Genomic DNA, 12431 nt, shown 5'->3' with positions numbered 1-12431 from the left:
ATCTGCATCTAAGTTCAGTTTATATCAACACACATTGTAATGGTTGTCACGGCTGGAAAAAGAACTTCACATGGAAGTCCCAAATAAAACCAAAAGAAGTCTCTCACTGATTGGACTTACCAAATTATAATACTCATTTTTCAATCCTACTCACCATTTATGCAGAGATTTTTATTTAAATTTGGCTAACAAATTTCTACCATTCTTCACGCCAAAAAATTATTCCTGCAAACAAATTGGAAGGGATTGACTATTTTATATTTTTAACAAATACACTCAAAACCCACTAAAACCCTTTGGGAAATTGTTAAACACAAAATTATTTTTTCATTTTTATTAAGTATGCAGGTGACAAACATATGTAATTTCTACAACTAAACAGTATAATAGTAGCAACATTCCCCAAGTGCCATTTTCAAAAGTGCACTCTGGGTTTCTTTTAAAAAGCAGTTTATTTCTCACTATTAAATGTCATTCTAACCATAAAGAGACAAGCTATTTATCTGCACTTATTTTCCTTTATCTGCTGGGTTGCACCTTACTGACAACCAAGTGTCATCACATAACAGGTGGATAAATTGGAGATGTGTCTTTAACTTCAACATTTGTAAGTGCTTTGACACAAGATAAACAATGAATCTGTGTTTCTGGCTATTTCTCGCTCATTATAAAGCAGGGGCCCTCGGATCCAGGCCACCCCTGTTCTTAAAAATAAAGTTTTATTGGAACACACAGTCACACTCATTCATTTACATATTGTCTACAGCTTCTTTCACCCCACAGTGGTAGAACTGAATACTAGTTGTGAAAGAGACCACATGGCCTGCAAAGTCTAAAACACTATCTTTTTCTTGGGCTGGCTTTAGCTCAGCAGTTCCTTCGCATACAAAGCTTTCTATAAAACACTATCTTTTTCTTTACAGAAACAACTTTCCAGGCCCTGCTATAGATTGTTACAAATTTTTACTATTAAAGGTGTTGTTTCACAAGATTCACCACACCTATCTTCCTGTTAGTTTAAACACGATGGCTTTGAATTCTTTTTTTTTTTTTCAGTGTAAAATTTTTATATTTAGAATTAGGCAGCTGGACTCAGTTTAGATGATTCCAATTTTGTTGGCAACATCCAAAGCATCATAGTCAGGAGCCAGTCGAACGGGCCCCCAGCCCATGGAGCCCCTCACCTGATCAGGGTGTTGACCTTGGCCACATCGATGTCGTAGAGCTTCTTCACAGCCTGTTTGATCTGGTGCTTGTTGGCCTTGACATCCACAATGAACACTAGTGTATTATTGTCTTCTATCTTCTTCATGGCTGACTCGGTCGTCAGGGGGAATTTGATGATGGCATAGTGGTCAAGCCTGGGGAAGGTAAAATGGGGTCACCTAGCCTGAGCCCAGTTTAACAGAACGAGCCATCTTTTGGAGCCCAGGTGCATCAGATGATGAGTAGCAATCATTTTTGTAAGACTTTGGTCGCTGAACAGTATCATCACCTGCAGGCTTTGAATTCTTTGTTGCAGTAGCTGCGTATGAACACAGCAGTGATTAAACTCTTGTGGTTCTTTCCCTCTGCCTCAAATAACTTCACTTATTAAAGAAGTTATTAATATATTTATAATTAATATATTCCTTCCAAAATATCTTTTCCTTAGTAACAAGAGAGAATAATTTTCCATCTATTTCATTGTTGAAACAGAATGTGGCAAATATCATAAACAGAGACACCTTCAAAACATCTGTACTTTAATTCAACCCTATCAGAAACCTCCCCCGCTGTCAAATCTACCCTAATGCTGTTTCTTCTGATCTGTCGGGGTGCTTTTTGTGCATCTTTCAAAGGTATTTGCTGATAAAGCAATGCATCTTTGCTTATAATTTCAGACAATTTTTATTGTAGCAGAAGAAAAAGTGTTTTCTTAATAGTTTGTAGCTTTGCAACTTCTCTTCTTAAGCAAAAATAGTAGCTAGTGAAATAATGTTAAGTGAATTTGAGCACTGCCTGAGTAAAACATTACTGTAAAAAGCTGACCTTCACGCTCTGGATACTTCATTTCTAGATGTCACGGTAATCATGACAACTTCATGGATAAAACTCAAGCACAGTGCTCCCTTTGGGTCAATGTCTATTGTTAATGATATTAGATTTAAATCCATAGTTCAAAGAGGCTTTATTAAAATGTCTAATTTTTGGACTACTTGTTGTCTGATTTGACTAGGCCATCATCTTATCTCCTAACATGGCTGACAAACTCGTAACAGGAGTAGAAGTGTTTAGTTGGCCATTTTTTCCTTGTTTCCTTGTGTGTCCATTATAGATATTATCTTCAATTCACAATTTCTCTACAGATATTTTTTGAGCCTTTTATTCATTTTACTTCAGCTACAATTACATAATATACTATTCTTGGAATCTGCGTAGGCCCATGTAAACCGCAATATATCACAGTGTGCTGAAAGCCAACACCCACGAGAAAACAACTTGGGCAAGCCACTTCTCATGTGTGGAGGCCTCACAGCACCCTGTGAACTGTACTTGACATTTGACCTATATATTATATATTAGCAACACTTAACTTTTCTTATTTTCTAGATAAACACATACACAGGCCATATATTTTTTTATACCCAAGTGGATTGTCTTGTGCACTCCACTATGGAGACCACTGTACTATACAATAATTCTGCCAGTTTAAAAAAGATAATTCTCAGGTCAAGGGAAGTGAGAATTATTCTGTTAACACTTACTGAGCAGCTACCATGTTTTAAAACACACACACACACACACACACACCAAAAAACCCAAAACAGTATATCAGGTGCTATATGAGTGTTAGAAAGAGAATCTAAATAAATCAGACATGGATCCTGCCTTCAGCTCCAATCACTCATTCCTTTATTCAGCCACTCAGCAAACATTTACGGATGTCTTCCCATTCCAGGGATAGTGCTAGGCATAGCATTTGGTGGCATGGTGACTTTCACTTCAGACATGGCAAACTATTCATGAATTAGCTTGAATAGATTGTTCATTGTCCTTGTCATTGTTGGGTAACTACCTCTCCCCTATTGTGAGACACGGAACCACGCTGAAACTATAGGACCAAAGACCCCATGAATGAGAAGTGCAAGCTCCGCAGAGAAAAGAAGAAGAGTGGACCGAAGCAGAAAAGAGGGACCATAGGATCTCTATTTCCCTTTTCCAGACCCTCTCAGACCCAGTTGTACTTCATTTCTTCTCCATAAACATCTATAACATTGCCTCACTGTCCAAGACATAGGGTATTGTAACCATATAATAAACATACCATTTTACATGAGCTAATTGGAGTGTTTCTCTTCCTTGCAACCAAACAGAATAATTTTGTTCCAAGAAAGGAGCTACAAACAACAAACACTAAGAGAAAATTAAGAATGATTATTGTAGAAAAACCATGATGTTCTTCTCCCTTTCCATTACCACTCTCTACCCTAGACTAGGAGCTAAAGGCCTAAGATACACAGTGGAGAATCAGTCAGTTAAACTTCTACCTTGAGTCTCATAAACCAAGTATCATTAGAAAGAGAAAAAGAGGAAAGAAAAATTCTGTTCCAGGTTGCCTGACTTGAAACAGACTGAGGAAAAGATCCGTTTATTTCTATCCCAGCTTGGGGGCTCTGGTGTGGAAACTCCTCCCCATCATTTCTCAGAGGGCCTAGGGGGTCCCCTTTAGTCTAATAATTCTAGTAGAAGCACTATAAGGGGTAGTTAGCCAGTGGCAGAAATAGACTTACAGTATTCACTGGTAAGCTAGGCATTGCCTCTGCTGAAAGGAAAGCTTTTGTGGATGTCTGATGTAAAATGATCAAGGTTTCATGAAGAGTGAACACTTGATCTTCAGAAGTCCCAGGAATAGGTAATGTAAGGTTTTCAATCCTATAAAAACAGCACAGCCAGCTGGCAAGGCTTCTGATCCAATATGACTCCAGGATACAAGGACAAGTTCCATCACAGAAATGCTCTCACTCACTTATCCTGATTTTTCGGTTGGTGGCCCCACTCTTGAACCACATGTCTTACTCTGGGCCAGTGACCTTTCTTACTTCCTCAGCACACCCCTTTCATATGTCCACACCTGAAGGCTATTCCCTCTTCCTCCCAACCCCCTCATATATACACACACACACATATATACATATATAATTTTTTTTAGAGAGAGAGGAAAGGAGAATAGAGAGAGTGAAACATCAATGAAAGAGAAACATCATCAATTGGTTGCCTCCTGCATGCCCCCCACAGGGGATCGAGCCCACAACCTGGGCATGTGCCCTGACCAGGAATCGAACCGATGACCTCTTGGTCCTGGCTTGACGCTCAACTGCTGAGCTACACTGGCTGGGCTCACTTTTATTTTTTAAATTGATTTGAGAGTGAGAAACATCGATGTGAGAGAGAAACACTGAGTAGTTGCCTCTCATATGCACCCTGATCAGTGATCAAACCCACAACAAGGGTATGTGCCTTGACCAGGAGTCGAACCCGCCACCTTCCAGTGTATGGGATGACATTCTATCCAATTGAGCCACACTAGGCATGAAAGTACTTTTAAAACATTAGTCTTCAAAATACTATTGCCTAAATCTCTATTTCCTGAAGAAGAGGGCATATAGAGAATTTTCCTCCTATATTGGGAAAGGTGTCCACTACTCTAAAATGATTGAAGGATTTTTCCCAATTCAAAACAGTAAAGACAAGAAAGTCTGAGTTTCTATCTAAATACAAATTAAACATCAAACAAATAAAAATATGTAACTTTTTTGCAAAGCCCTTTCTATCTGTAGACAGTGCTTTGAGTTCCACTAACATAAATTCTTTTCTTGAAAAAGACTGGAGTGCTAGGTATTAGAATGGGGATATCTGAGAGGAACAGGACTGAAAAAGCTTGACCTCTGAGCCTTGAATAAGTACTTCGCTTGGGTAAGATTTCTTCTAGTAGGGAGAACCTAAAGCTGCCATACTGTGTGTCTAAGAAACTCATTCCTTTGCCAAAGAGGATATCTTCGCTATCCCTGCTCAGTAGGAGGTAGTATTTATCATAGAAACATTACACTGCATATTGTATTTCCTTTTTTTCTTAGTTCTAAGTTGGCATTCTCCATTGTGGGTAACATATTCCTCAATTAGATATGGGTTGCTGAACCAAGAAAAGTTGCGTTCAAAGTTCCCTGAGAAGGAGAAGGATTCCCTAGAGATTTGGACTTGGAGTTAAACCAGCTGGTAAAGACGACAAATTGTTTTCCTCTGGGGAGGAGGTGAGTATATTTTAGGGATCTGTATGATGACTGTGTTATTTTGGCCTAGAATAGACTTGAAATACTACTGATGGGAGGGGAGTGTGTATGAGACGGGGCAGTCAGGGGTAGGCTGTAGTAAACTGTGGTGACTTAGTTTTCCTCCCAGGAAGCTTTCACACGTTCCTTCTGCTGAGATTGCACTGCCCTGGCCGTGCACTGGGAAAATGACCCAGATCTGGCCAATTCCCCAAGCAATAGCAATGGTTCAAAGTGCAGCATGTGACGCAAGCAAGATTAATTAGAATCCTTCATCAGGTCTGAAGCAGAGATTCTGGAAGAAAGGTGTTATTTTTCTTCTTTTTTTCTGGGCTTCCTAGGCTAAGGCTATCAGCGGCCATGTCCATATGGAAGAATAGGAATGATGCCAACATGCAAAGAGGAGCAAACGCAAGTAGAGAGGATAATGAGAGCAGGAGAAAGAACTCCTGGCTGTAGGGAGGCCTTAGTTCTAGTCCCTGAGGCCCTGATGCTTGCAGTTCTCCCTTCAGTTCTGTGAACTACTTCATCCTGACCTGTGATCCAGTCAACCACACCCTCCTTATCTGTGGACACTAGTTTAAATGTGGTCTCTATCACTTTAAAGAGCCTTGACTAATAACTACCCAGAACTACTTGGTACTCAGAGAAATAACTAAACAAAAGTTGAGTTTTGTTGTTGTTTTTAACTAAAATTGTAGTACATGCCTAGGGCAAAAATTCAAACAGTACACAAGGGTACATTATGTAATTATGGAATAAGTCTTCCCCCTACTAACCCCCAGAGCCCCTCTGCAGAGGCAAAAACTGTTAACAATTTCTTGTGTATACATCTAGGAATTTTCTAGAATTAACTTTACAGTGCTCTAAAGGGACAAGAAGAGAATGAAGGGAGTGAGATGTATGATTCCCAGATCTAGCTCAACAAAGCAGAGATGTATCAACGTTATGTCTGTTTTTTCCCTTTCTGAATACAATGGGTTTAAATTTGCAGTTGTAAATTGTCTTACCATGAACTTTTACATTTTAAAATTTTTAAGTAAAACCCCAACAGGGAAATAATAGTTAATGAGTTTTGTTTTGTCATCATGTAGGTTTTTTACAACATACTTTAAGACACCCAACATCTTGAAACAATTAACAAAACCACTCAACTTCATAGAAAGTTGGTTTGTTTTTTTAAGGCCTATAAACACAGAGGGATTTATTTTTAACTCCATAGCTATGCTGCCTAGTTTGATTCACCACCACCCCCACGAAAAATAGTCAAAAGGTCAATCAATGCTGCCACTGTGGTTTCATTTTTTGTCTTTAAATTTGAGAGGGTGAAAGACATCACTGGAAGACCATATTTAAATAGCAGTGCTGAACCAAATATATTTTGGAAGTAGCTACACAACACATAAATGTATGACCAAAAGTATATGCTACACAGCACTGTGAATGTCCTAAGTGCCATTGAACTATATTTACTTTAAAATGGTTAATTATTATGAAAACCTCACCTTAATAATCCTTTAAAAGATGGTGTTTAAGAAAGTTCTACATTTTGCAAAGTAAACCAAAATTAAAAGATTTTTTAAAAATCACCATCTCTGACACAAATAAGAATTAACCTTTGTTGAGAACCTACTCTCGGCAAGCCCCTGTGCTAAAAGCTTTCCAATAAACAGTAGACAACATAAAAAAGTAAATGGTTATAGTATACTAGAGGCCTGGTGCACAAAATTTGTGCACAGGTACAGTTCCTAGGCCTGCCTGGCAATCAAAGAGCGAATATCTGTCATGGAAGGGCAGGTCCCAGATGAACTCTGGGCCCTGGGCAGCACCTGGGCACCCAGGTCCCCACACATCCCCCTCTGCCTGAGTCATCGGTCCCCCACCTGGCTCCCTCAGTGCATGGGGCTGGGCGGTGGCCCCACCCTCTGCTGCCACCACGGGTCACAGTCTGTGAGGTGATCAGCGGGGCAGTTGGGCCCCACTCACACCCGCCTTGGCTTGGCGCTGCCCACTCACCTGCTCCACTATCCTGTCGCAGTCCCACTCTTGTTGGGGCCCATTGAGGCTGGCAGCGTCTCCACTGCTGCCCGCTGCCAGTGCTGCGTCACTGAAGCCCTCCATGTTCTGTGCCGCCCCCTGGTGGTCAGCACATGTCATAGTGAGCGGTTGAACTCCAGGTCGAACTCTTGGTTGAGTGGACAATTTGCATATTAGGCTTTTATTATATAGGATTACATGATAAGCATTATGAAGAAAGAAATAGAATAGGATAAGAAGGCTTAGAATAGACAGAGGGGCAGGGGGCAGTATTAAAAAGGTGGTCCTGGTAGACCTCATCAAGGAAAGTAACATTTAAGAAAATACTTGGACAAGCCAATGTGGCTTAGTGGTTGAGCATCGACCTATGAACCAGGAGGTCACAGGTGACTCTCGGTCAGGGCACATGCCCTGGTAGCGGGCTCAATCCCCAGTAGGAGGCGTTCCAGGAGGCAACCGATCAATGATTCTCTGTCATCATTGATGTTCCTATCTCTCTCTCCCTCTCTCTTCCTCTCTGAAATCTTATATAATAAAGCCTAACATGCAAATTGTCCCCTCGGGAGGTCCTTTGACTGGGAGTTTGATTGCTTGCTATGACGTGTGCTGACCACCAGGGGGAGGCGTAGAACATGGTGGGTGTTGGTGACAGGTGCTGGCAGCGGGCAGCAGTGGAGGCACTGCCAGCCCCAATGGGTCCTGATGAGAGTAGGACTATGGCAGGATGGTGGAGCAGGTGAGTGGGTGGCACCAGGCCAAGGTGGGTGCAAGTGGGGGCCCAATCGCCCCGCAGACAGTGACCAGTGGTGGTGGGAGAGGGCGGGGCCACTGGCTCCCAGGCACTGAGGAAGCTGGGCAGTGGGGGTGGGGGAGACCTGACTGATCACCCTGGAGGGGCGGGATGGTGGAGCAGGTTAGAGAGTGGCGCCAGGCCAAAGCGGGGTGCCAGCCGGAGCTGCAGGACTGTGAGGCAGGGGGTGCGAGCTGGGGCTGGATCTCTGCAGGCCACCCTGAGGGACCCCACCGGTGCACGAATTCATGCACTGGGCCTCTAGTGTGTGTGTGTGTGTGTGTGTATAAAAAACTCAAAGAATGAAAGGGAGTTGGTCAAGCTGACATCAGATTTCTGGGGGAAAAACATTTCATGAAGAAGTAACAGCCAGTGCAAAGACCCTGAGGCAGAGACCTAACATGTTCAAGAAACAGCAAGGGCCGCATGGCTAGAAAGGCGTAAACAAAGGGGAAAGTCATAGGAGATGAGATCAGAGAGGTAATTGAGGGTCTGAAGCTCATGGAGGCCATGATGAGGGCTTTGACTTTGACTTATGAACTAGGGAGCCACAGCAGATTTAGGAGCCATGGCTGAAACAAAGACTGTGTTGAGAATAAACTGGAGGGAGGGAAGAAGAGGGGGCAATGGTAGAATCAGAGAGATCTAGCAGGAGGCTACTTCTGTACCCCACGTGAAAAATAATAATAGTTATGCTCAGAGAAGTAACCATGAATATAGTGGGAAATGGTCAGATTCTCAATTTATTTTAAAAATAGAGCTCATAGAATTACTGACAGAGTGGATATGAAGTGTGAAAGAGAGAGGAGTCAAGGAAGAGTTCAAGGTTTAGGGCTTGAACAACTGAGAGAGCTGCTGTGCACTAAAACAAAGACGGCTCTAGGTGAAGCAGGTTTGAAAGAGGGATGGAAAGTGTCAGTTTTGTACATGTGGATTTGAAATGTCTACTAGAAAAGCAAGTGGAGATACCTCATAGAATCGAGGTGGTTTGGACAAGTCTGGAGCTCTCCAGTCTGTCAGCCTTCTCATGAAGCAATAATATTTACTTATGGTGACAGTGGTCAAACGCAATGCTTTCTTTTTCCCTAGAGAGTAAGGTCCTGACTCTGACCTACTGTCAAACTGAAACATGTTTCTTCCATCCTTCTCTTTACTTTGCATCTTTTTGCCTGTATTTCTAGATGAAGACATTAATTTACTTGAGCCAATTTGCATTACTTTTTAAAAAGATGCTACTGCAACTTGCTGCTATTTTAAGAAAGTTATGACTAAGTCTTTTACAACAATTATGTTAAAAGAGTCTGTGGCAATTGCCAAGGTGTACTTTCCCTGTGTAGGAGATCTAGCCCAGTGAAGGGTGACACCTCCCAAGAGGAACCTGGACCCCTATGGCTGGGATATATCTGACATGAGTTAGACCAATTATGTTTGTTTTCTAAGAGGCAATATTTTAAATCTGACTGAATGTGGGCAACAAAATTAGAGATAACAATAGGATAAATCAATAAAAATCACCCCAATCATTAATCCTTAGTTTATTGAATTAGTTTTAAATTCTTTTCCACACTAAACCTCTTCAAGAGTACAACAAGATAAAACCAAATGGATTTTTAGCTTGGGTATGCACATGGCACTATGGGCATCTCACAGCCATGCAGAGCAAGCCAAGAGAACAAAGCAAAATCCTGATCCTGGATGTCCACAATCAGATCTTTAGCTGGAAGAACAGGTCCAGCTGCAAAGGGAAGTCCCAGACCGGTATCCAGATGGGTGAGGCGCAATGGCCAAAGGACACGGCAAGCCCAACCATGACTGAAGCAACAAGTCCAATCAGATGAGTGGAACACAATGAAGAATAACCCAAATAACCTGTCTGTAACCCCCTCAGCAGACAGACAGATGGGAGATTATTTGTAGACAAATTGTGCATGGGCAGCAAGAATCTGGTATACAGATCCAGGTTCCTGCCCCAGGTAGAAAGGTTAGCAAGTGCCACATAGGATGTCAGGGCCCAGTCCCAGGCTGAAGTCAGAGCCAATGTCCAATCCTAAAGGGAAGAGTGCTTTTGGACAGGAGAACTAGAGATCAGGATTTAGCCAGATCTGTAGCTTAGACCAACAATGGACAGGGAAGATGACAGATGTCACTTGGGAAAACATGTCACTAGCCTATCAAACGCCACGTTCAGGTGGATGACTAGCTACCAAGTCCTACCAATGTCACTGAAGTGGTTGATCTACTTCCTATCTGAATTGGTTTGGACTCAGACATGAGGGAGGAAGGGAGGCAACTAGAAGTGAAAGTCATGAATGGACCCAAATAGGAGCAGCTGGGCAACATAAAGAGATGGAAGCTGAGGCAGGAGACCAATAAGTTTACGTTACTCTGCTTGGTCATGCACCATGACCACCCTCAGATAGAGGTTCCAATGGGAAAGAAATGACTACAGTTGAATTACCCACTTGGAAACCTAAGGGGTTGACATTAAGAAATAGTCATTCATTCCACCAGCATTTACTGAGCACCTACTGTATTCATAGCTCTTGCTTTGGAGCATGAAAAGAAGCCAAAGTCATGGTGTCTATCCTCAAATATCCCACAGTAGAACAAGCATGATAAGAGACCCACAAAAATAACTACTATATGATAAGTCCTAGCCAGATGCTACAGAGCACAGACAAAAAATGAGGACCAGCCAAAACACCAAAAAAGTCTCGTACGCTTCTTGAGAGGACACCATGGCCGTTTTGCCTGAACAGCACAATTCTAGCCACTGCTCTATTGGAGATTTCAGTCGCCTCTGCGTTGTGCCAGCTGCACCTAACTCCAAGTCTGATGTCATAGCCATTTCGACTTTATCTACATGCCCCTCAACTATCTAAGTCTTGTGTATTGTCATCCTCTAACTGAGGGAGCCCAGGAGTCTGCATAAGAGGAATGAATTCCTGACTGTCACTTGCTAAATAAGTAGCCAGAGCCATATTTCCTGACCTGCCTGAACTTCACTTTTATCCCCATAAAGTATGAATAAAGACAACACAACTTCAAAGGGTTATTTCAAGGATTAAGTGAAATAATATATGTGAACAGGTTTTGTAAACTGAGAAGAACTGGGAAAACATTTATCATTTTAATGGGGTCCCAACTTGAGCCTAAACTGGGTTTCAGCCCTTCCTGGGTGTGTTTGATGAACTGGTGTGGGGAGCATCTGGGAGCGACTCCAAGTGAGAATGAGGAAGTGGTTTGGCTCACATGCCAGGAAAAGCAACAAAGATGGATGGGTAGCACATGGGAAGCTTCAGACTTTGCCTAGCCCAGCCCCACAGCTGGGAGTCAGAACTCAGCAGAGAGAGGGGACGCCCTTACAAAAGCTGAGGAAGCTGTTTTCAGAAGGGGACATTATTCCTGCCACTTTAGGGGCTGATGCCAAACTAAGATGCAAAATGGGATAGGAATGAAGGCAGGGAGGTGGGGAGGGGGTGCTCTTCCTAGTACAGAGAGCACTCCAGAGCATTCCATGCCTCGTAGTACCTGAAGAGTTTCCACATGAGGGGAAAGTGTTCTTGGGTAGACATGAGCACATAAGGAGCACACTGCAACTCACCCCCAAGCTGCCAGGTGATCGGGGATAATGCCCATAGGGCACAAGTGGAAGAAAGAGTAGAGTATTTGTGCATGGCCATGAAATGCTCCTGGGGGATGAAGTTTCAGGAGCAAAAGTCAGCAAAATATAGGTCATTGCTGCTAATATGACCCTAACAGTATACTCACGGGTTGGTGAGGCCTGGAGAAACTCAACTCACATTATTATTAAGTCAGGCTGAATGTTTGATGCCATGTGAGTTTGGGTACCAATAGCTGCTGTTTCCAGTTGCTTCTATTACCTCATTCTTTCAGGGAGCCTGAGAATGGAGGTGTGTTACCCAGCCAGGCTAGAAGCTCCCTCTCTTGATGAAGACCAGCCAGGCACTGGAGAGCCCCCAACTCGTGCTTTCAACTAATCCTGCTCAAATCAGCGGCAGCATCCAGCATCCATTTCTCCTGGCTCTCCTCGCAGTCTTCCCAAGTCTGGATGAGGAGGAAGGGCTGGTGGGAGGATGTGTGAACTTATGGCATGGAAGCTGCATGGTGGGGTGGCAAAGTAGAGGAGACAAGCGACAAGTGTACACCAGCAAGAACACGTACAATGCCCCTCTAAAGTGGAGATGAGCTGGGAGGACAGTGAAGGGAGGTTGGGGCAAAGGTGAGCAGAAAAGAACAAAATGCACCCACTCTAAAGAAATGGCAAAGGTCTG

The 12431-nt window shown here is 42.7% G+C and overlaps 1 pseudogene; it reads left to right on the top strand.

The window, feature by feature from the left end:
- The first annotated feature begins 8070 nt into the window (after window positions 1-8070).
- Window positions 8071-12431, top strand: part of LOC102770983 — a 44674-nt pseudogene continuing 40313 nt past the window's right edge.

This window comes from Myotis davidii, unplaced genomic scaffold (assembly GCF_000327345.1).
Source record: "Myotis davidii unplaced genomic scaffold, ASM32734v1 scaffold723, whole genome shotgun sequence".
NCBI lineage: Eukaryota > Metazoa > Chordata > Mammalia > Chiroptera > Vespertilionidae > Myotis > Myotis davidii.
The sequence above is the reverse complement of the archived record's forward strand: the minus strand, read 5'-3'. Positions and strand labels throughout refer to the sequence as shown.